This window comes from Canis aureus, chromosome X (assembly GCF_053574225.1).
Source record: "Canis aureus isolate CA01 chromosome X, VMU_Caureus_v.1.0, whole genome shotgun sequence".
NCBI classification, from domain to species: domain Eukaryota; kingdom Metazoa; phylum Chordata; class Mammalia; order Carnivora; family Canidae; genus Canis; species Canis aureus.
In genome coordinates, this window is record NC_135649.1 from 80,245,749 (window position 1) to 80,269,381 (window position 23,633).

The window sequence follows — 23,633 nt, forward strand, 5'->3', positions numbered from 1 at the left end:
AAGACAGCTACATGCAGAAGAATGAAACTGGATCACTTTCTTACACCATCCACAAAATTAAAGTCAAAATGGACAAAAGACCTAAATGTGAGACCTGAAACCATAAAACTCCTAGAAGAAAAGATAGGCAGTAATTTCTTTGACATCAGCCTTGGCAACATTTTTCTAAATATGACCCCTCAGGCAGGGTAAACTAAAGCAAAAATAAACTATTGTCACCCTATTGAAATCAGAAGCTTTTGCACAACAAGGAAAACAATCTATAAAAGGAAAAGGCAAACTACTGAATGGGAGAAGATATTTGCAATTGATATATGCAATAAGGGGCTAACATCCAAATATATATGAAGGATTTCTACAACTCAACACCAAAGAAACAAATGATCCAATGAAAAAATGGGCAGAGGACCCGAATAAACATTTTTCCAAAGACAACATGGGAATAAGAGGCACAGCATAAGAAACGTAGTCAGTGATATTGTAATACCCCTGTAAGGTAACAGATGGTAGGTATGCTTGTTGTGAGCACAGCAAAATGTATAAACTTGTTGAATCACTACGTTGTACACTTGAAACTAATGTAACATTGTTTGTCAACAATCCTGAAAGGAAAGAAGGAAGGAAAGTAGGACAGAAGGACAGAAGCAAGGACGCAAAGAAGGACGGAAGGAAGGAATGAAGGAAGGCCATATGATCCAATAATTCTACTACCAGGCATTTCCCCTACGAAAATGAAAATACTGAATTGAAAAGATAAAAGCACCTCTATATTTACTGCAGCATTATTTGTATTAACTAAGACATGAAAGCAACCTAAGTGTCCATGGATTGATAAATGGATAAAGAAGATGTGGTGTAGATAGAAAGATAGATAGATATAAATGCACACAGGATGGAATATTACTCAGCCATAAAAAGAATCAGATCTTGCCATTTGTGACAACATGGATGGACCTAGAGGGTATTAAGCTAAGTGAAATCAGTCAGACAGAGAAAGACAAATATCATATTATTTCACTTTATGTGGAATCTAACAAACAAAACAAATAAGCAGAAACATAGCCATAAATACAGAGAAACAACTGATGGTTTCTGTGCAGTGAAGGGGGAGGATGCACAAAATGGGTACAGGGGAGCAGAAGGTACAGGCATCCAGTTGTGGAGTGAATAAGTCACAGAGATGAAAGGTAGAGCATAGGGAATACAGTCAATGGTACTGTAATAGTGTTATCACTCGTGGTAAGCATAGAATAACATATAGAGTTGTCAGATCACTATATTGTACACCTGAATCTAATGTCATAGTGTGTCATGACTCTACTTCAATAAAAAGAGAAGATTTCAAAGAATTGACAAAAATAAATAAATAAATAAACAAACTCTGGGAACTACTCAGCAACTATAGCAAGGTTGTAGAGTATAAGGTTAGTACACATAAGTCAATTTATTTCTTATATACCAGCAATGAACAATTGGAATTAGAATTAAAAACACAAAGCCATTTACTTTAACAACCCCTTCCCAAAAGAAATACTTATCTAATAAATTAGGTACAGGATATATAGGGAAAACTACAGAGGTCTGACAAAGAAAAATAAATATCTAAATAAATCTTTATTGAGAGATATTATGCGTTCATGGATTGTAAGACTCAATATTGTTAACATATCAATTCTTCCCAACTTGATCTGTAGATTCAATGCAATCCCTATCAAAATCCTAGCAAATTATTTTATGGATATTGAAAAACGGATTCTAAAGTTTATAGGGAGGGCCACCTGGGTGGCTCAGTCGGGTAAGCATCTGACTCTTGATTGCAGCTCAGGTCATGATCTCAGGGTCCTGAGTCTGAGCCCCACATTGGGCTCCACACTCAGCAGGGAGTCTCCTTGAGATTCTTTCTCTCCCTCTCCCTCAGCACCACCACCCCCCCAGCTCTCTCACTCTCAAAAAAAAAAAATCTTTAAAAAAATAAAGTTAATGAGGAAAGTCAAAAGATCCAAAATAGCCAACCTAGCGGTAACAAAGAACAAAGTTGAGGATTGATACTACCTGACTTCAGGATTTACTATAAAGCTACACTAATGGAGACTGTGTCAAGTATCTGTCAACAAAGGAACAAAGACAATTCAATGGAAAAAGCAGTCTTCAACAAATGGCGCTGTAGTAATCGGATGTCCACATGCCCCCCCTCCAAAAGGATCTAGATACAGATCTTACATCTTTCCCAAAAATTACCTTAAAATGGATCATAGACCTAAATGTAAAACCCAAACTGGAAAACTTATAAAAGATGGTACAGGAGAAAAATCTAGATAACCTTGGGTTTGGTGAGGACTCTTTGGATACAACACCATGAAATAAAAATTTGAGAAGTGGGACTTTAGTAAAATTAAAAACTTCTATTTTGTGAAGGACCCTGCTAAGACAATGTAAAGACAAGCCACAGAGTGGAAAAAAAATATTTACAAAACATATCAGACAAGGACTTATTTCCTAATACACAAAGACCTTTTAAAACGAAACATGAAGAAAACAAATAATGCCATTTAAAATGGGGAAATGATCCAAAAAATATACCTCACTAAAGAAGACATAGATAAGGCAAACAAGCCTATGAATATGAAACATCATATATGTCATAAGGGGACTGAAATTTAAAACAACAAGGACATACCCCTATACATCTACTGGAGTGGCTAAAATTTTTTTATAAAACAACTAATATATACAAAATGCTGATAAGGGCATGGAGTAACAGGAACTCTCAGTCATTGCTGGAGGAAACGCAAAATGGCACAGCCTCTTTGGAAGACATTTTGGCAGTTCCTTACAAATTTAAACATAGTTTTATCACATGATACAGAAATCGCATTCCTTAGGTATCTGCCAACCCAACTGAAAACATGTCAGAATGAAATCTTGCCACCTGCAATGACGTGGATGGAGCTAGAGTATATTATGCTAAGCGAAATAAGGCAGAGAAAGACTAATACTATGTGATTTCACTCATAATGGAATTTAAGAAACAAAACATATGAACATATGGGAAGTGAGGAAACAGGAGGTGGGGGGAAACAAACCATAAGAGATTCTTAAGGATAGAGAACAAACTGAGGGTTAATGGAGGAAAGTGGGTGGGGGATGGGTTAAATAGGTGATGGCACTTAAGGAGGGCATTTGTTGTGATGAGCGCTGGGTATTGCATGTAAGTGATGAATCACTGAATTCTATTCCTGAAACCATACTGCACTGTATGTTAACTAACTAGAATTTAAATAAAAATTTAAAAATGAAAAAAAAAATGATTTCAAGCTTTAGAGTCAAAGCTGGGTTCTAGGGGCAGGAGGAAATTTTTGAAGGTGATAGATAAGTTTATGGCACTGACAGCAATAATAGCTTCAGAGGTATATACAGATCGCCAAATACATCAAGTTGTAGACATTAAATATCTATAGCTCTTTGTATGTCAATCATAACCTTCATAAAGCAGTTAAAAAAGAGAAAACTTATGTCAACACGAAAAGCTACACACAGCCTTCTGTCAAAACTGGTAAGCAATTAAGATGCCCTTCTATAGATGAATGGATGAACGAAGTGTGCTAGTCCACGCGATGGGATATTATTCAGGGATAAAAAGTAATGAGCTATCAAGCCATGAAAATACACGAAGGAAGCATTAATGCATTTTGGTAAGCAAAAGAAGCCAGCCTGGCAGGCAAGAATTCTACTGAACCACCGATGCCAAAAGAAGCCAGTCTGAAAAGGCTACGTATGACTGCCTGATTCCATCTATATGATATTCTAGAAAAGGCAAAACTTATCAGTGGATAGCAGTGGTCCAGTGTAGTGGTGGTTGGTAGCTGAGGGATGAATAGGTGAAGCACAGAGGAATTTTAGGATAATGGAACTATTTTGTTTGATACTGCAATGGTGGATACATGACTTTATGCATTTTAAAATTCCACTGAACATACAACACAAAGATTGAATGTCATTGTAAACTATGGACTTAGTGAATAAGAATGTCTTAGTATTAGTTTATTAATTACAACACATGTAGCACACTAACACAAGATCTTAGTAACAGGGAAAAGTGTGATGGTGGGGGGGCTATCATAGGAGAATCCTCTATGCTATCTGCTCAATATTTCTGTAAATTTAAAACTATTCTAAAAAAGTAAGTCTATTAATTAAAAAATATGGAGTTGTGTGTCACATTGACATAACACTCACTCCCATCCCAGAGTGTGCTGGCATGTCCCATCTCACAAGGAAGTAAACCCAAACACTTTTCACAAGGCTCTGAAAAAGAAGGGGAATGGAAGGAGAATGGAGATTTTTTTTTCCAGTGATACATTCCCAGAAATCCCATTGGTTTGGCAACATCTTTGAAGCATCAGCCTCCATTCCTACTTAGCCTGATCTAGGACTTGGCCTGACATAGTTCTCCCAGTCATAGATCTGGTCAACACTGCAGACATCCCCCTGGCTCTGCCATCTCATGCCCCTATGCCTCTCACTGTTTTGTCACAGGGCCACAGCTTATACTGTTGCTGTAACGTGTCAGGCTCTTCCTCTCCTGCCTTCATCTGCGGAAATCTTACTCATTGCTAAGACCCAGTTGAGATACCATATTCCCTAAAGCTTTACACCATTTCTCAACACAGCACCTGCCACCTTCTCTACCTCCCCTTGACATTCCAAGCTTGGGTGATAGCATCTGACACATCGCTTGGTGTTCTCCACATAACCTTTGATCATTTCTCTCTCCTCCCATTAAATCATTCATCCTCCTCCCTAGATGGAATGGACAGCAGTCAAGAACTCGTTGAAGATCAGGATGTTGAATCAAAGATTCTCACAACATACAACTGAAGGAGAAAATAAAATGAAAACTATAGAAAGCAAGAAATTTTGAGGTGGCTCACAAGAACAGGAGAGAAAAAATGAGGAGGAGACATTTCAGTATTTCCAAAACTGAAGAAATACTTCAGCTTTTGTAAATAAATAAATAAATAAATAAATAAATAAATAAATAAATAAAAACAATAAAAACAATAAAAAAAAGAATCCCCCAGGTAAGCACCAGGGTTAATAAAATGGGATCCACACCAAAAAATACCCTAGAAAATGTACTATTTCATAATTTCTTCACTCACTTGGTCAAGTGCTTTGGTCCTCTTCATCCTGAATTTCCCTTACATCTGGAATCCACGGCATTTCTCTTTTTTCTTGCAGGCAGATCAGCTGAGGTTTAGAAATGGAAATTCCTGTAAAGAGAAAGGAAACATATAGTTGGTTAGGCTGGGAAGAAAGTACTGCCAGAGGTCAGTTCCAGCTAATGGGTAAGCAGAAACAAGACAGGAAGAAAAGAAAATATTCAAAGGGAAAGACCAAAGGAAAGGCAGAGTCTATGTGAGAATGTCTAGGTTCCTGCTATGTCTCCAGGCAAGAAGCTTATCATACTAATACTGGAACTACAAAGGACTAAACAAATATAATCAAGTGTTATAAGTGCTATCATACAAGCCAGAGACAAGATACAGACTAGCAAAAAAAGGAAATAAAATGTCCGGTAGTTCTCAAATGCTGGCCCTTGGGCTGGCTGCATTAAGACTCATGTGGAGCTTCTAAAAACAGTCTTCTGGGCCCATCAGCAGAAATTCTATTTAATAGGTCAAGAGTGTGGGCTGGGAATCTTTTTTTTTTTTAATCTTTATTTATTTATGATAGTTACAGAGAGAGAGAGAGGCAGAGACACAGGCAGAGGGAGAAGCAGGCTCCATGCACCGGGAGCCCGATGTGGGACTCGATCCTGGGTCTCCAGGATCGCGCCCTGGGCCAAAGGCAGGCGCCAAACCGCTGCGCCACCCAGGGATCCCTGGGCTGGGAATCTTTATCGGCATTCGCAAGCTCACCAGGACCACACAAAACAAAGACATCTTTCCATTTATTTGTGCTTTCTTCAAGTTTTTCATCAATGTTTTATACTTTTCAGCACACAGCTCTTTCACCTCCTTGGTTACATTTATCCGTAAGCATTTTATTGCTTTAGGTGATATTGTAAATGGGACGGTTTTCTTAATTTCTCTCTCTGATAGTTCATTGTTAGCGTATAGAAACCTACCTGATTTTTGTATATTTATTTTGTGTCCTACTACTTTACTGAATTTATTTATTATTTCTCACAGATTTTTGTCTCTTCAGATGCATAATGCAGGCTACACGGAAGACTTGACCTTCAGGGTGCAGCTGGGAAAGAGTTAGGACATTAGATGCACAATTCGGCCCTTATCAGGGAAAAACTGAGAGCTAGTTGTTTATGCCTACTCACTCTGCTGAGCCAGAGGGAATAGTCGCTGGGAGTGCCTTTGTGCCCATGTATAATTATTACTTATACAATTTTAGGAATTTTTAAAAAGCCGAGAGATTATGGGACATGATAGAGGTGTTAGCTAACACTGCAATGGCAACCATATTGCTATAAATGTATGAAATCAACATGTTGTCCACCTTAAACTTACATCATGTTATATGTCAAATATAAGTTTCAATAAACTGAAATAAATAATGTATTTTTTAAAAGCTGAGAATTTTTTAAAATTCAAAGAGAAGTAACAACTGATGTAGCACAGTAGTACAAGGGATATTAACAGACTACTATGAAAACTTAGATGCCAACAAATTGGACAGCTAAAACAAATGCATAAATTCCTAGGAACACTGTAAAGAACTCTCATCAAACCATGTCCATATTTGAGTCTTTTGTCATTTCTAATGTTCTGATGCTCTCAAAAAATAGGTTTCAGCTTCAAGGTGATTCATGAAAAGGACTTCTGAGATTTACAGATTTCTGACACCCTTTAGATCATAAAAGTAAACTGAGTAAGGATTTCCAAAACTAAACTTAATGGGAAAACTTCATTTAAACAGAACAAAAATTCATAACATGGGACTAAATGAATTAAGGAAGATGATTATAGGTTTTTATGACTCTTGTTTGAATATATTGCTGGTTCTCTAATGTTTGCTCTTCCAGATTTAGGGAAATCTTTTCCCTTAAGGTATTCATGACTTACAGATTTTCATAAAATACTTCTTTATGAACAAATTGAAGCATTTATCTTTTCTCCCTACCTGAGCCCTCCAGAATTCAGAAACTCTCAGTGAGTATTATTTCTTTCATGGCAAGTATAATTATTTAATGAGTTCAATAAAAATCTTTTCTCTGTATAACAGGACACCATTGGAAACATTGGTTATATTACCACGGCTTCGATGAAAATGTCATATTTGAGGGAGAAATGCATAAACTCAGATATGACGAGACAGTTTTAAGGAACTCAGGTTGACTTTATGAAGCCAGTAGAGTCCCTTGGAAATGTCAGCCTGATACCTTACTTACAGAGTCCCCAGCAGCCTTACCAGCCCTGCAGACTGAAGCTAGACAGCTTGAGGTAAACTTCAGAGAAATTGCCACAATAGTTCATATATAGACAATCTCTGTGCCTGTTGCTGTAGGGTCGGTCACTCAAAAGGATTACCAGAGACATTTCAACTAGAAACCAGAAAACTCCATCAGATTGCCACTACCTACTTCCACTCCATCTGAGGCTGCGTCAAGCCTGACATCTAAAATGTTCTCCCTGGCAGCACGAGGTTAATCAGGCACTGGGTTTATAGTTTGCTCCAACCATTAATACCTGTGTTTTTCTTTTGTTTCCATAAAAATGCTTCTTATTGATTACCTTATTGCTTACTAACTAAGGCAGAGTCTACATGGTGGTTGACACCATTTGCTGCACCTATCTTAACTCTTCCTTATAGATAAAATTAGGCAGCAAGTCAGTTGGCTATAAGAAGCCCTTGACTACTCTAACCCTCTTTCTAAGGTGGTTGTGACTAGTTTCCTGATCTATTCTCTTGGATACCCCCATCAATATCAGATCAATTTTAGAGGGGATAATGAGTTTAACTATACTGTTACCTTTCCTAAAAGTATACTTGGGGATAAAATTAATGATGTCATGTAGTACCAAACTATGTAGGAAAATATCCAACATCTCTGATAAGGAGCTACCTCTGATAGTTCCCCTCTATTAGCATAAGGGACCATATGTTGTATCTTGCGTCATGTCAAATCCTTCCATTCCAAAGCCCATTGTGTGTCCCCATTTAGCTTAAAGCAGTTACAGAAGATGGACTTCCACCAATGTTACATAGAAATGAAATGAATGTGAAATTATAACAGGAAAAGAAATAAGATGTCTGATTCCATGTTGCTTCTATTTCCCTTACTGCGACCTATAAGCTAAAAGCTTTTTTGCCTTGCTTTGCACATAAGCATGTTACAACTAAAATTTTCAGAAACTGCTCTTTCTGGAAAATCTACCTCACCTGAAGAGATAAGGAAGTAGCCAGAGTGGTCATCATTTAAACTCATGAAGTTTGAGGAATGATCATAACTCAGGGGAGAATTGAAATGGTTGCCCCACAGAGCTAATTAAATTAAAATGAACAAAAATTTAAAAACTTATTTTTGGACAACTCTAATCAGTTATTGTGTTTTTTTCAGACCCCGCTAACAAACCCACTAGCTATCTCTGCAAAAGCTTGGACTCAAGGTCAATTGATATGGGTCCAGCCTATGAACAAGCAAGGCTCTGCATTCCTTGCCAGGCACAAGCCTAAGTCCCCATCCAGGTTATATCAGTTTTTGGAGCATATTCGTAGTCCCTTCTCCTTATCCTAAGAAAGCCTTCTAATATCAGGGACTGAATTTTGTTTCTTTGATGTTAAGTTTCCACCCCAACGAGTCATGGGAATATACATTATGTTTGCTCAATGCATAAACTCCATCTTTCCTCATAAATAATTATGAATTTCTCTATACTTTTATTAAGATGTATGAAAAAGAGTCTTTGGATTTTCTTCTGAGTCTATTGAACATCACATTGGTTCCTTCAAATTGTACTTAGTGGAATTCTTTTACTGTCCATATCTCTTTTCATAATTTTTTTTGTCAAATGTAAATGTATGTATATTCACATCTAACATGTGGGATTTGATGGACCCAGAGCAAACAAGCCAGTCACCTTCGCACTGAGGTACATAAAATAAGGTTGATCATCAGTGCTTTCTGAGGAAAGATTATTGACCTAACGTGAGAAATGTAGGAAATTTTTAACTTTCTTTTTTTTTTGGAAATTTTCAACTTTTAATGTTTGTGGGTTCTGCTCCTGGGCTCCCAGGGAACCTCTACTTTTACCAAGGTCGGAATGACTTCACCAAATTTCAAAGCCTGGGCTCTATTTCTGCCCCCAGAACACATTGTACATCTGTTTCATTAGCAAAGAACCTAAAAGAAACATTTCAAACTAAAGAAAGGAGTAAAAACCTCCCTATGTTCCATTCCCGTAGCTCTGAAGCCTAAAAACTTGCATACACTAAAAACATAAGATAAAGTTTATAATTTTCTGGAATGTCCTTCATCATGGTGATTTGTAACACCTGATGTAACAAAAAACATATAACTCTGTATTAAACATTCCTTATCAGGCTCACTGTCTTCTTTATGCAGATTGTGTATCCCTCACTTAGACTCAAATAAAACTCTCTTCCTTTTTTTTTCTAAGATATTCTAAAGATATTTGTTCATTTGACATCAACAAGGTATATGACTGCCACTGTGCTTAACACTGCACCAAGCCATGTGGCCCCAGTCACTAGCATGTGCTGGTCCAAGCCACAACTAGCCGTGGTGGCAGCCTTGTGCCCCCAGCTGTCCCAGCACATAGCTCTCAGCCACTGCAATGCTTCAGGGAATCTGGCATAGGACTAATGGCCCAATGCAAATGTAGCTAACACCGCTGTCCTGCTCCCAAGTTCCCTGGCAGGCATGCTCCCTCAGAGCTGGCCTACCTGGGTCCCACTAACACTACAGAGAGTAAGCCCAGGCAACAACCGGCAGAGAGTCAGTTCATATGACTGCACAAAAAGGAAAAGTGACTCAGACACAACAAGACATAAACAACACACTCTCTTGATGTATCAGGTTCTGTTGAACAGGGGACACTGCACTGCAGAACACTGCAGGATCTCCTCTTCATAAAGCCATTACTTTCAAGAGAAGAAGGCATATATGACTTTTAGCTCACAGAAACAGACACAGAGAGGCAAACAATATGAGGAGACAGAGAAATATATCCCAAGTGAAACAATAGGACAAGGCCATGGACAAAGATCCAAGTGAAACAGATATAAGTAATATGTCTGATAGAGAATTTAAAGCAATGTTCATAAGGATACTCTTTGGACTTGAGAAAAGAATGGAAGACATGAGTGAAACCCCTAAGATAGAAAAAGAGAATAATACAGCAGAGATGAAGGGCACAATAAACAAAAGGCAAAACACATTTGATGGAATGAAAAACATGCTGGAAGAAGCAAAGGAACAATTTAGTGACCTAGAAGACGAGGAATGGAAAATAATTAACCTGAACATAAGCAAGAAAACAAGGGAAAGGGGGCAGAAAATTTATTTGAAGAAATAATAGCTGAAAGCTTCCCTAATCTGGGGAAGGAAACAGATGTCCAGATCTTTGAGGCACAAAGAAACCCCATCAAAATCAACAAAATCAGGTCAACTCCAAGAAATGTTGTAATTGAACTTGCAAAATACAGTAATAAAGAAAAAATACTAAAAGCAGCAAGACAAAAGAACTTAGTAATTTACGAGGGAAAACCCATACGACTAGCAGGAGATTTTTCAAAGGAAAACTGGCAAGCCAGAAGGGGTGGCATAATGTATTCAAAGTGCTGAATGGGAAAAATCTGCAACCAATGATACTCTGTCCAGCAAGGCTATCATTCAGAATAGCAGGAAAGATAGTTTCCCAGACCAAAGGAGTTAGTGACCACTAAACCAGCTCTGCAAGAAATATTAAAGGGGACTCTATTTTTTTAAAGTAATCTCTACACCCAATGCAGGGCTCAAACTCATGACTCTGAGATCAAGAGTTGCATGCCCTACTGACTGAGCCAGCCAGGCACCCCTAAAGGGGACTCTTTGGAAAGGAGAGACCAAAAGTGAAGGTATGAAGGTAGAAAACACAAAAGGAATAAGAATGACTAATCTGTAAAAAAACTAAGTGAAGCTACTCAAAAAATAAAAGGATAGGAAATACAGTAACATATACCTAAAACAAGGAGAAGAGAGAAGAAAAGAATGGGTTCAAACTTCAACAATCATCAACTTAATTGACTGCTACATGCGGAAGAGGTTATATACAAACATAATGGTTACCGCAGATCAAAAACTAATAAACAGGCAAGAATAAAGAGAAAGAAATCCAAATACATCATGAAAATCGGCAAAACATGAAAGAGACAAACACAGGAAAGGATCAGAGAAAATCTTTAGAAACCACCACAAAACAACTAATAAAATGACAATAACTACATATCTATCAATAATTACTTTCTAAATGGACTAAATGCTCCAATCAAAGACATAGGGTGGCAGTAGATTAAAAAAAAAAAAAACGAGACCCATCCATATACTCCGTATAAGAGATTCATTTAAGATCTAAAGACACTTGCAGATTAAAAGTGAGGGGATGGAGAAACATCTATTATCAAATCGATGCCAAAAGAAAACCAGAGTAGCAATACTTAAATCAGAAAAAAAAAGACTCTAAAACAAAGACTGTAATGAGAGACAAAGAAGGATAATATTTAATAATAAAGGGGACAGGGGATCCCTGGGTGGCACAGCGGTTTGGCGCCTGCCTTTGGCCCAGGGCGCGATCCTGGAGACCCGGGATCGAATCCCACATTGGGCTCCCGGTGCATGGAGCCTGCTTCTCCCTCTGCCTATGTCTCTGCCTCTCTCTCTCTGTGACTATCATAAATAAATAAAAATAAATAAATTTAAAAAAAATAATAAAGGGGACACTCACACAGGAAAATATAACTATTTTAAATATTTATGCCCCCAACATGGGAGCATCCAAATACATTAGACAGTTACTAGCAAGCATAAAGGAGTAAATTGATAGTATTACAATAATAGTAGGGGACTTTAACACCCCACTTACAAGAATTGACAGATAATCTAAACAGCAAACAAACGAGGAAGCAATGGCTTTGAACGACACACTGGACTAGATGGGTTTTTTTAAAAGATTTTATTTATTTCTTCATGAGAGACACACAGAGGGAGGTAGAGACAGATGCAGAGGGAGAAGCAGGCCCCCCACAGGGAGCCCGATGCAGGACTTGATCCCAGAACCCCAGGAACATGACCTGAGCCAAAGGCAGATGCTCAACTGCTGAACCACCCAGGCATCCCTGGACTAGATGGGTTTAACAGATATTCAGAAAATTCCATCCTAAAGCAACAGAACACACATTTTTTTTGAGTGCACATGGGACATTCTCCAGAACAGATCACATATCAGCCCACAAAACCACCCTCAACAAATTCAAGAACATCAAAATCTTACATCTTTTCTGATCATGCTATGAACTACAAATCAACCACAAGAAAAAATCTGGAAAGACCAGAAATACGTGGAAATTAAATAACATCAATGAAATGATCAGGAAATCAAAGAAGAAATAAAAAATACATGGAAAGAAATTCAAAGGAAAACACAACAGTCCAAAACCTTTGCAATGCAGCAAAAGCAGTTCTGAGAGGGAAGTTTTAGCACTATAGGCCTACTTCAAAAAGCAAGAAAAATCTCACATAAACAACCTAACCTTCTAACGAGCTAGAAAAATAAGAACAAACAAAACATAAAACCAGCAGAAGGAAGGAAGTGATAAAGATTGGAGCAGAAATAAATGATATAGAAACTAAAAAATAATAGAACAGATCAATGAAACCAGGAGCTGGTTCTTTGAAAAAAATCATAAAATTGATAAAGCTCTAGCTAGACCTATCAAGAAAAAAGAGAATGACTCAAATAAATAAGTGATGAATGAGAGAGGAGAAATCACAACCAACAGCACAAATATATAAACAATCATAAGAAATTTCCAGCGAGGAAACTGAATCAGTAATTAAAAAAAAAAAAAACCCAAAAAACAAAACCTCTCAACAAGCAAGAGTCCATGGCCAGATGGCTTCACAGGTGAATTCTACCAAACACTTAAAGAAGAGTTAATACCAATTCTTCTCAAAAAATTCTAAGAAAGAGAAAAGGAAGGAAAACTTCCAAATTCATTCTATGAGGCAAGCATTATCCTGATATCAAAACCAAATAAAGACACCACTCACCCTGGTAAAAGTAAGTGCAAAAATGCTCAATAAAATTCTAGCAAACCAAATCCAATGATACTTTAAAAGAATCATTCACCATGATCAAGTGTGATTTATTCCTGGGTTGCAAGGGTGGTTCAGTATTTGCAAATCAATCAACATGATACATCACATTAATAAAAGAAAGCATAAGAACCATATGATCATTTCAATAAATTCAGAAAAATCATTTGGCAAAGTACATCTACTCATGATAAAAGCCCTCAACAAAGTAGGATTAGAGGGAACATACCTCAACATAATAAAGGCCATATATGAAAAACTCACAGTTAACATCATCCTCAGCGGGGAAAAGAGAGCTTTTCCTCTATGGTCAGGAATAAGACAGGGATATCCACTCTCACCACTATTATCTAACATAGTGCTGGAAGTCCTAGCTTCAGCAATCAGACCAAAAGAAAAAAAAAAAAAAAGAAATAACAATCCATCCAAATCAGCAAGGAAGAAGCAAAACTTCCACTATTTGCAGAGGATATAATACTCTCTCTCTCTCTCTCTCTCTCTCTCTCTCTCTCTCTATATATATATATATATATATATATATATAGTATGTATGTATATATACATGCACAGTATGTAGTATGTATATATATATTATATGTATATATATACATATATATGTATATAAAATCTGAAAGACAACCAAAATCTGCTATACTGATAAATGATTCAGTAAAGTTGTAAGATACGAAATCAATGTACGGAAATATTTTGCATTTCTATGCACTAAAGAAGCAGCAGAAGGAGAAACTAGGAAAAACATCCCATTTCCATTACACCAAAAATAATACCTAGGAATAAACCTAACCAAAGAGGTAAATGACCTGTACTCTGAAAACTATGAAACACTGATGAAAGAGATTGACAGAAAGACATTCCATGCTCATTGATTTAACAAATATTGTTAAAATATCTACACTACCCAAGGCAATGCAATCCCATCAAAATACGAGCACAGGGCAGCCCGGATGGCTCAGCGGTTTAGCACCACCTTCAGCCCAGGGTGTGATCCTGGAGACCTGGAATCGAGTCCCATGTCCGGCTCCCTGCACGGAGCCTGCTTCTCCCTCTGCCTCTCTCTGCCTCTCTCTCTTTCTCTCTCTCTGTCTCTCATTAATAAAATCTTAAAAAAATAACGTGATACACACACCTCTATGTTTATAGCAATATTATTTACAATAGCCAAATTATGGAAGCCGCCCAAGTGTATCGATTAATGAACGAATAAAGAAGTGGTTATATAACCACCATAAGTATATGCATTTACATTTATATAAAATCAAATATACTCAGCCATAAAAATGAATGAAATCTTACCATTTACAAGGATGTGGATGGAGCTACATAGTATTATGCTAAGCAAAATAAGTCAGTCAGAGAAAGACAAATACCTTGTAATTTCACTAATATTTGGAATTTAAGAAACAAAACAAATAAGCCAAGGGAAAAAAGAGAGAGAGACAAGCCAAAAAACAGACTCCTTTTTTAAAAAACATTTTATTCATTTATTTGATAGAGAGAGAGAGAGAGAGCACAAGCAAGCAGAAGCAGGCAGAGCAACAAATAAAGGGAGAGGGAGAAGCAGGCTCCTGCTGGGCAGAGAGCCCGATATGGGGCTGGATCCCAGGACTCTGGGATCATGACCTGAGCCAAGTCACTCAGGGGTCCCAAGAAACCGACTCTTAACTATAGAGAACAAACTGATGGTTACCCAAGGGGAGGTGAGGGGGGAGATGGGTAAAACAGGTGATGGGGATTAAGGAGTGTACATGTTGCAATGAACACAGGGTGATGTATGGAATTGTTGAATCACTATATTGTACACCTGAAACTAATATAACACTGTGCTAATTACACTGGAATTAAAAAAGAAAATGCAAATTGAAACCATAAAAATAAATAAAACATAAAATAAAAGAAATAAAAAAGAACTGCTTTTGTCGAATCTTGTATATTTTAGTACGTTCTGTTTCCATTTTCATTTGTCTTAAGATACTTTCTAATTTCCTTTTTTGATTCTAATTTGATACATTCATTGTTGAACAGTGTGTTGTTTAATTTTCATGTATTTGTGTATTTTCTTAGTTTTCCTCCTGTTACTGATTGCTAATTTCATACTATCATGATCAGAAAAGACACTAGGTATGATTTCAATATTCTTAAATTTCTTGTCTTGCTTTGTGATCCAACGTATGATCTATCCTGGAGACTGTTCTATATCATTATTCATTCTAATTCTGAAATTGTACAGGTTTAGACCATTTGAGCCCCCATTCAAGCTGTTTCTTGTGTTCGTTTGATAAGACCCTATCATTTTTTGAGCACTTCCTTACTTTTTTTTTAAGAAAAAGAAAAAGAGCAGCGGGGAAAGAGCAGAGGGAGACAGAGAATCCCAAGCAGGCTCCATGCTCAGTCCTGACCCCAATGCAGGTCTTGATTTCACGACCCTGAAATCATGACCTGAGCTGAAATCAAGAGTTGGACACTTAACTGACTGAGTCTCCCAGGCATCCCAGCACTTCCCCACTTTCTATTCCATTAAGATATTCCATACTAATGTTAGACTTTCCTTATTCCATTGGAATCAATGATTTGTCCAAAGAGGCCTGATTCCTTTCATTAGGAAATGGCATTTAGAAATAACTATCTGGGTTCTCACTGAAACTGGGATAGGACCATTTTAATTACATTCTGTGCTTCCAGCCTTACTGTGTCCTAAAGCTACAAGTGTTTTAATAAAAATGTACTAGCTCTAGTATAATACTTGGACAACTAGTTGAATCTTGGTTTTCCATTTTGCTGGAATAAAACAGACCCTGAATAACAGAACTAAAATATTTTTAGATGTCTGTTTTATGACTTACTACTGATTTCCACTTGCATTCCAGGAGCAATTGCCCTTTGGAACTGAGAGTTTATTTTGTCTAAAAAACAAGTTTTTAGCTGAGCCAGAAATGTAACCAAGTAAAGAACAAATATATATTTAGATTGTAATATGTCAAAAATTAGTCAGTATAAGTCTGGTTCTTGGACAATGGTATGGGCTCACATTCCCCGAACCTCCTCCATAAATACAACTAAATATCCTGGAAATAACTCAACAGACTCTGAAAGAGAAAAAAGAAGGTAGACTGAATAGGGACCTCAGGACTTGAAGAATAACACCACAGTGAGTTCCCTGGGGTTTCTTTCTGTCACCTACACACCCTAGACTATGTGCCTGAGCAGTCTTCAATCCTGACACTGCCAACAGACGTTGACCAAAAGAACTTCAAAAAACAAACAAAAACAGAAAAAAGGAAAAGGAAAATAAAAGCCTTCTCTCCCTAGACAAAGATCTGGGAAAGGGAAAACTTAGCAGGGAGATCCATACCCAGTGGCAGCAGCTGTCATCTGCTACAGTAGCTTTACCAGAAGGGCTAAGGAGGGGGAAGAAAACTACAAATCCCCCATGCTTTGCACTAGCCAGAAGCAACAGCAAGATCTGATTTTCCCTAAGCAGTAACAACAGAACCCAGGGAAGGCCAACATACTTTCTGTCCCACAATGGGAGGCTGCAGATGAGCTCTTCCATCTGTAATGATAATGCCAGCTGGCTTAGTGTCTCCCAGTCCTCTATGCAACTGCATGAGACAGTCCAAGGCCAATGTTTCCTTATCTTATACTCACTGGCAGTCACCTAGTTCCAGTGGGTCCTGGCCCTTCACCTAGTGGCTGAAGGCATCCACGCTGGGTACATCTGACTGGCTGTATACCCAGTCACAGATGGTGAACTAGACCTGGGTCTCCTGACTTTCCACCTAGATCCATGGCTCCTGGCCCTCCACACAATGGCAGAGGGCAGCCCATCCTTCACTATGCCAGAAGAAATCAAGTGGGAAGCCCACTGGCACTAAGTAGCTGGAGAACAGGTTAAGGGAAATGTTTTCTGCCTCATGAGTCCAGATTCCCTGCAACTCAACTACAATGAGAGATGAAAGAGGCATCTTCTTTCTCTGCATGAAGTACCAGTAGGAGCTCAAGCAAAGCCAGAAGAATGAAACAGATCAAAATAGCATTGCAGGGGCACCTAGAGTTTATTTCAGATTATTTCTCCCTCTCCTTCTGCCCCCTCCATCTCTCTCTCTCTCTTTCTCTCCCTCTCTCTCCCTCCCTTCCTCCTTCCCTACCTCCCTTTCTAAAATGAATAAAATCTTTAAAAAATAGCATTGCAAAGTCTCATGAAGCTAAACTGTCCTTGAAACAAAAGTAGGCCCAAACCTATACACTACACATAGTGATTGCCTGAGAAAATGAAAGCTATAAATAGGATAAAGAATATATTAACCTAATGTTCAAAATATTCAAAGTAAGAAAAAGCAATCAAATGACACGAAATACGAAGATGAATTAGATGTTGGAATAATCTCATAAAGATTTTAAAGCAGCTACAATAAAACTGCTTCAAAACTTAATTATAAATTTGCTTAAAATAAAAGAAAAAGAAACAAAAACCTCAGCAAAGAAATACAAGTTAAAGAATCAAATAAAAAGTATAGAACTGAAAAAAATAATGTAATAAAAAATTCACTGGATGGGCTCAGTAGTAGAATAGAGATGACAGAAAATAGAATCAGTGAGCTTATGGAGAGATCAATAAGATGTGCTCAATCTAATGAACAGAAAGAACATTACTGAAAAAAAGGGAAATGAACAGAATATTAGATAATTGTGGGAGAGTAACAAAAGATCTAATATTCATAACTTTGGAGTCCCAGAAGGAGAGGAAAAAGACTGTGGAACTGACAAAGTATATTAATCAGGTTCTCCAGAGAAACAGAACCAATAGTATATATAATCCTGGCTATGGGAGAACCAGAACCACATATATATACAGCCTTCTGGAGAACCTTGTTTTAGCACTACAAAGATTTCGCCACCTACCTAGAACTGTAACTGAGTTCCAAAAGTCCATTACACCATTCGAAGACAGCTGCTTCAGCATGGCAGGAAGTATGGTAAGACCAATAAATTCCAAGAGCATGGGCCCACTTTATTTTCTGTGAAGTGAATAATTACATTGCTGTGTGGTATGCCATGAGAGTGGATAAAGCAGAGGGTAGTTTTGGGAGAAGCATGGAATGTACCATAACTCAGTATCGAGAGTAAGTATATATTCTAGTAAGGACAAAATGCTGCTCCTCTCATGATGTAAGGAGTCCAATATAATCAACCTGCCACCAGGTAGCTGACTGATCCCCTGGGGAATGTTCCCATATTGGGGGCTCAGTATTGACCTCTGCTGCTGGAAAACTGGGCACTCAGAAGTGGCTCTAGCCAGGTAATGGTGAATAGAAGTCCATGTTGCTAAGCCAAAGCATAACCTCTATCCCTGACACAATGGCCACTTGGTTCATGAATCCAGCGAGCAATGACAGAGATGACAGGGTGGCAGGTGAAAAAAGCTAACTGGTATTCACAAAATGTGTCATTCTCTCCATCTGATTATTAAAGTTTTTATTTCCTGAAGTTACCCTCAAGAAAACATTAACATGAGACACAGATTTTTTTGCATTTTTACCCATTCAGAAATGGTAATTCACATGGCTGTGCCCCAGATTTCCTTGTCAACAATTTTCCATGTTCCTTCTACATCCCTGACCGTCCAGCCAAAATTTTGGCCATAGCCCAGGAAGTGACCATGTCTCCTTCCAAGCAAAATGGACAAACAGGCACATTGCTTAAAGTTCTGCCCACTGGAGGTTCTTCATAAAATTAAAAAATAGAACTACTACATCATCCAGCAATTCCATTCCTGGGTATACAACCAAAGAAATGAAAAGAAAATATCAAAGAGATATATGCACTCTCATGTTTTTTGCAGCATTATTCACTCACAGTAGCCAAGATATGAAAACAACCTAAATGTCCATCAAAGGAACTCCTGCTGTTTGCAACAACATGAATAGACCCTGAGGACATTATGCTAAGGGAAATAAATCTGGCACAGAAAAACAAATATTGTATGATATCACTTATATGTGGACTCTAAAAGGGACAAACTTTTACAAACAGAGAGTAATATGGTGGCAACCAGGGGCTGGGTGTGGGAGAATATGAGAGATATTGTTTAAGGGTACAAACATACAACTGGTATTTAAAGAAGTCCTGGAGATCAAGAGCAAAGTATAGTCACTATAGACAAAACAGTATTATAATCATCAAACTTGCTAAGAGACTAGATCTTAATTATTCCCACCACAAAAAAAGCACAATAGAGGTGCTTACTATCCTTATAATGGCAATCATATTACAATATATAAACACATGCTGACCACTTAAAATTTATACACTGTTATATATCAAACATATTTTTAAAAATGTAACAATTTAAAACAAACAAAAAGACTTTCAGCAAGTAATAGGATTACCTAAAGTGGGTAAAGAGCATCTACCAAAAACCTATTTCCAACATAACACTTAATAATGAAAGACTGAATGCTTTTCCCCTAAGATTGGGAAGGGGGCAAAGATTTATGTCCTTACCATTTTTACTCAGCATAATACTGGAATTCTAGCCAGTGCAATAAGGCAAGATGAGGAAAAAAATTTAAAAATTAGATGGAAAAATAAAACTGCCTCTATTTATGGATGACATGATTGTCTATATATAAAATTCCAAGGAATCTACCAAAAAGTCCTAGCGTCTAGTGCAAAAGAAAAGTCCTATCATTTAGTGTGAGTTCAGCCATGTCACAGGTTAAAAGATCAATACATTAAAATATATCCCAATTCTATATACTAGCAATGAATATGTGGAAATCAACTTTAAACATGCAATTCCATTTACAATTACTTTATTTATTTATTTTTAATTTTTTTAAGTAGGATCCTCACCCAGTGTGGAACCCAATGCAAGGCTTGAACTCATGACTCTAAGATCAAGACCTGATCTGAAATCAAGACCCTGACACTTAACTGACTAAGCCACCCAGGTGCTCCAATTTCCAATTACTTTATTTTTTTTTTAATTTTATTTATTTATGATAGTCACACACAGAGAGAGAGAGGAGAGAGGCAGAGACACAGGCGGGGGGAGAAGCAGGCACCATGCACTGGGAGCCTGACGTGGGATTTGATCCCGGGTCTCCAGGATCGCGCCCTGGGCCAAAGGCAGGCGCCAAACCGCTCCGCCACCCAGGGATCCCCCAATTTCCAATTACTTTAAAGAAAATTTATTATTTAGTGCTATGTATTGAATTGTGGAGCCCCTCCCCCCTGAAATTCATGTTGAAGCCCTAATCCCTAATGTGATTTTATTTGGAGATAAGCTTTTTTTTTTTTTTTAGAAGTAACTAAGGTTAAATGATGTCATAAGTGTAGAGTCCTAATCCAATAGGATTGGTGGCCTTAAAAGAAAAGGAAGATCTTCCTCTTTTTCTCCCTCCACATGCGTGCAATGAGAAAATGCCATGTGTGAATCCTTGAAGAGAGCTCTTACTAGAACTCAACCATGCTAGTACTCTGATCTCAGATCTCAGATCTGCCTGTGTCTCTCATGGTAAACAAATAAAATCTTTTAAAAAAATAAAATTTAAATTCAATTAGCCAACATGTAGCAAATCATTAAACTCTTTATCTTAAATAAAATATTATGGTCACACAGACACTTGTACACAAGTGTCCATAATAGATTTGTCACAGCTAAGAATTGGAAACATCCCAGATGTCCTTCAATAGGTAAATGTTTTTTATTTGTTTATTTTTTTTAAAGATTTTATTTATTTATTCATGAGAGACACACACAGAGAGAGGCAGAGACACAGGCAGAGGGAGAAGCAGGCTCCATGCAGGGAGCCTGATGTGGGACTTGATCCCTGGACTCCAGGATCACCCCCTGGGCCAAAGGCAGGCACTAAACCGCTAACTTGGAACTAAACCGCTGAGCCACCCAGGGATCCCCAATAGGTAAATGTTTAAACAAATTGTACTATATACACATCATGAAATACTACTTAGGAATAAAAAATTAATATTGATATGCCAAACAACTTGGATGATACAGAGTATTATGCTGAGTGAATAAAAGCCCATCTTAAACAGCTGCATACTGTTTGATTTCATTTATATAAAATTTTAGAAATGAAAAAATATTAGAAATGTTGAACAGATTTGTGGTACTGGGGTTAGTGGCTGCAATGATGGGACATGAATTTATGTATGTGATCTAGTTGCATAGAACTTATTCTGTGCCAGTCTCAGCCTATATTGTGGCTGGAATGGTCCTTGTGGTTCTTATCATGATTGCAAGATGCTCTCGGCAACAACCATCAGGAAACTTTGAAAATAAAGGTTTATTACTTATACGTTGTGAAAATTACATAGGACACCTGGAGGGTCACAACAAGATCATGGGGAGGCAGGGGGTTGTAAGTAAGAGCCTAGGGTTCTGTTTTTACTGGGATGATTTATTTATTTTAGAGAGAGAGAACATGAGTGGGCTGAGGAAGGGGCAAAAGGGGAAGGAAACAACAGGACTTCACACAGAGCTCGATCCAGGACCCTGAGATCATGACCCTAGCCGAAATCAAGAGTCTGACACTTAACCAACTGAGCCACACAGGCGCCCCATCTTCTGTCCATTTCTTAACTGGAGTATTTGTATTTTTGGGTATTGAGTTTGATAAGTTCTTTATATATTTAGATACTAACCCTTTATCAGATATGTCATTTGCAAATATCTTCTCCCATTCTGAAGTTTGCCTTTACTTTTTGTTGTTTCCTTCACTGTGCAGAAGCTTTTTATCTTGATGAAGCCCTAATAATTCACTTTTGCTTTTGTTTCCCTTGCCTCTGGAGATATGTCTAGTAAGAAGCTGCTATGGCAGCAATCACAGAGACTAAAAGGAAATAACCAAATTAAATGTGTGAATTTTAATTAGAGCCTGGGTTGAAGGGGAAAATCTTTTTATAAAACACATTTAGGAAACAATTTAGGAAATTTAAATATATACTGGGAGTAGATGAATTTGGAAAATTATATTGATTTGTAGATGTGACAATGATACTGTAGCTATACAAGAAATTATGCCTTGTTAACCTTAAAAATAAAGCCGCCAGTTATTTTACACAGCAAAAACGGGTTTATGTAGGAATAGCAGAGAAATGCAATCTAGGACAAGCAAACTATGGCAAAACTATAGGCAAGTCCAACAAACAAAGGAGAGGAACATTATTTTATAAGGAAGAAGAAGGAAGTTGGGAGAGTTTTGAACAAAAGTCCATTGGAGAAGGAGAAAAGAGTTCAGGGTGATGATCATTTCTTATTGGCTGAGTTGCAAGGGTAGTGGATTTCTTGTAGGAGATGCAATGCCCCAGCATTGTCCCTGAAGACAGGCCTATAATGGATCATTCTTTCCTGTTGGAATTCTTCCTGTAATTTCCATACCAGCCTCCCCTTCTAGCATACCTGGTCCACTTTAGTGATATTTTCCTTAATTTATAATCACAGTCTTTATTCCTAGGACACAAGTGCTGAAACATTGAGAGATTAAGTGGCATTGATGTGTGTATCTTACTTAAAAATATTTTTCAAAAGTACATACACATATGCATATATATATATATATATATATATATATATATATATATATATAACAAAATGTTAAGAATCATTGAATATATGGGTGGATCTCTGCTTGCAGTCAGTATGTGTAGATGTCACTACTTAATTCAGGAAGCACTTTTTGGAAGATTCCTCACTGTTTTCCCAGGTAGTGATTACACTGCAGGAAGGAGGATCCATGCTCATTTTGTGGTCTTTCCTCCCGCCATGCCCAATGATCATATCAGTTTCCAAAGAACAAAGTTCAACTTCATATTTATGCTTCTCAGTGCTGTTAAAATTTCTCCGTATAGATGGACAAAGTAATGTATTGTTTCTTCTTTTACCTCTTATTCTTAGAAGACAAATTTGCACAAATAATCTTCGTGTCCTGTAGTGAAGTTAGAATCCAGTTTCTCTTTGCGTCCACTGGTGTGTTGTAATATAGTATTGTGGGTCATCCTTTTTTTTTTTTAGCCCCAACTATACTACAATTACTCACAGTATACATATTTTGTGTTTGCTTCAGTTTGTCTTTTCCACACCAGATGAACGGTGCTTATTTTAAACTATTCTGTCTGCTGCTGCATGCATGTTAGATAAAAGGTTTGTAGCATTTTCAGTGTTCCAATATTTTAAGGGTAGGCTTCTGATTTGAATGAACGAGAGAAAATGATACTTAGGAGAAGGGGCAGCTGATAGGCTTAGCCAGAATTTCAG

General features: G+C 37.5%; 2 long non-coding RNA genes across 5 annotated transcripts in view; one reads left to right on the forward strand and one right to left on the reverse strand.

Moving 5' to 3' along the window:
* LOC144307885 (uncharacterized) overlaps nucleotides 1-4,956 on the forward strand; it is a 70,701-nt gene extending 65,745 nt beyond the window's left edge. For all 4 annotated transcript variants that reach the window (XR_013374563.1, XR_013374562.1, XR_013374559.1 and 1 more), the window contains one exon: nucleotides 4,805-4,956. This is a non-coding gene — a long non-coding RNA (uncharacterized LOC144307885). The remainder of the gene's footprint in view (nucleotides 1-4,804) is intronic.
* LOC144307886 (uncharacterized) overlaps nucleotides 1-5,715 on the reverse strand; it is a 44,548-nt gene extending 38,833 nt beyond the window's left edge. Inside the window, exon 1 of the long non-coding RNA XR_013374564.1 lies at nucleotides 5,163-5,715. This is a non-coding gene — a long non-coding RNA (uncharacterized LOC144307886). The remainder of the gene's footprint in view (nucleotides 1-5,162) is intronic.
* Between the last annotated feature and the right edge of the window lie 17,918 nt (nucleotides 5,716-23,633).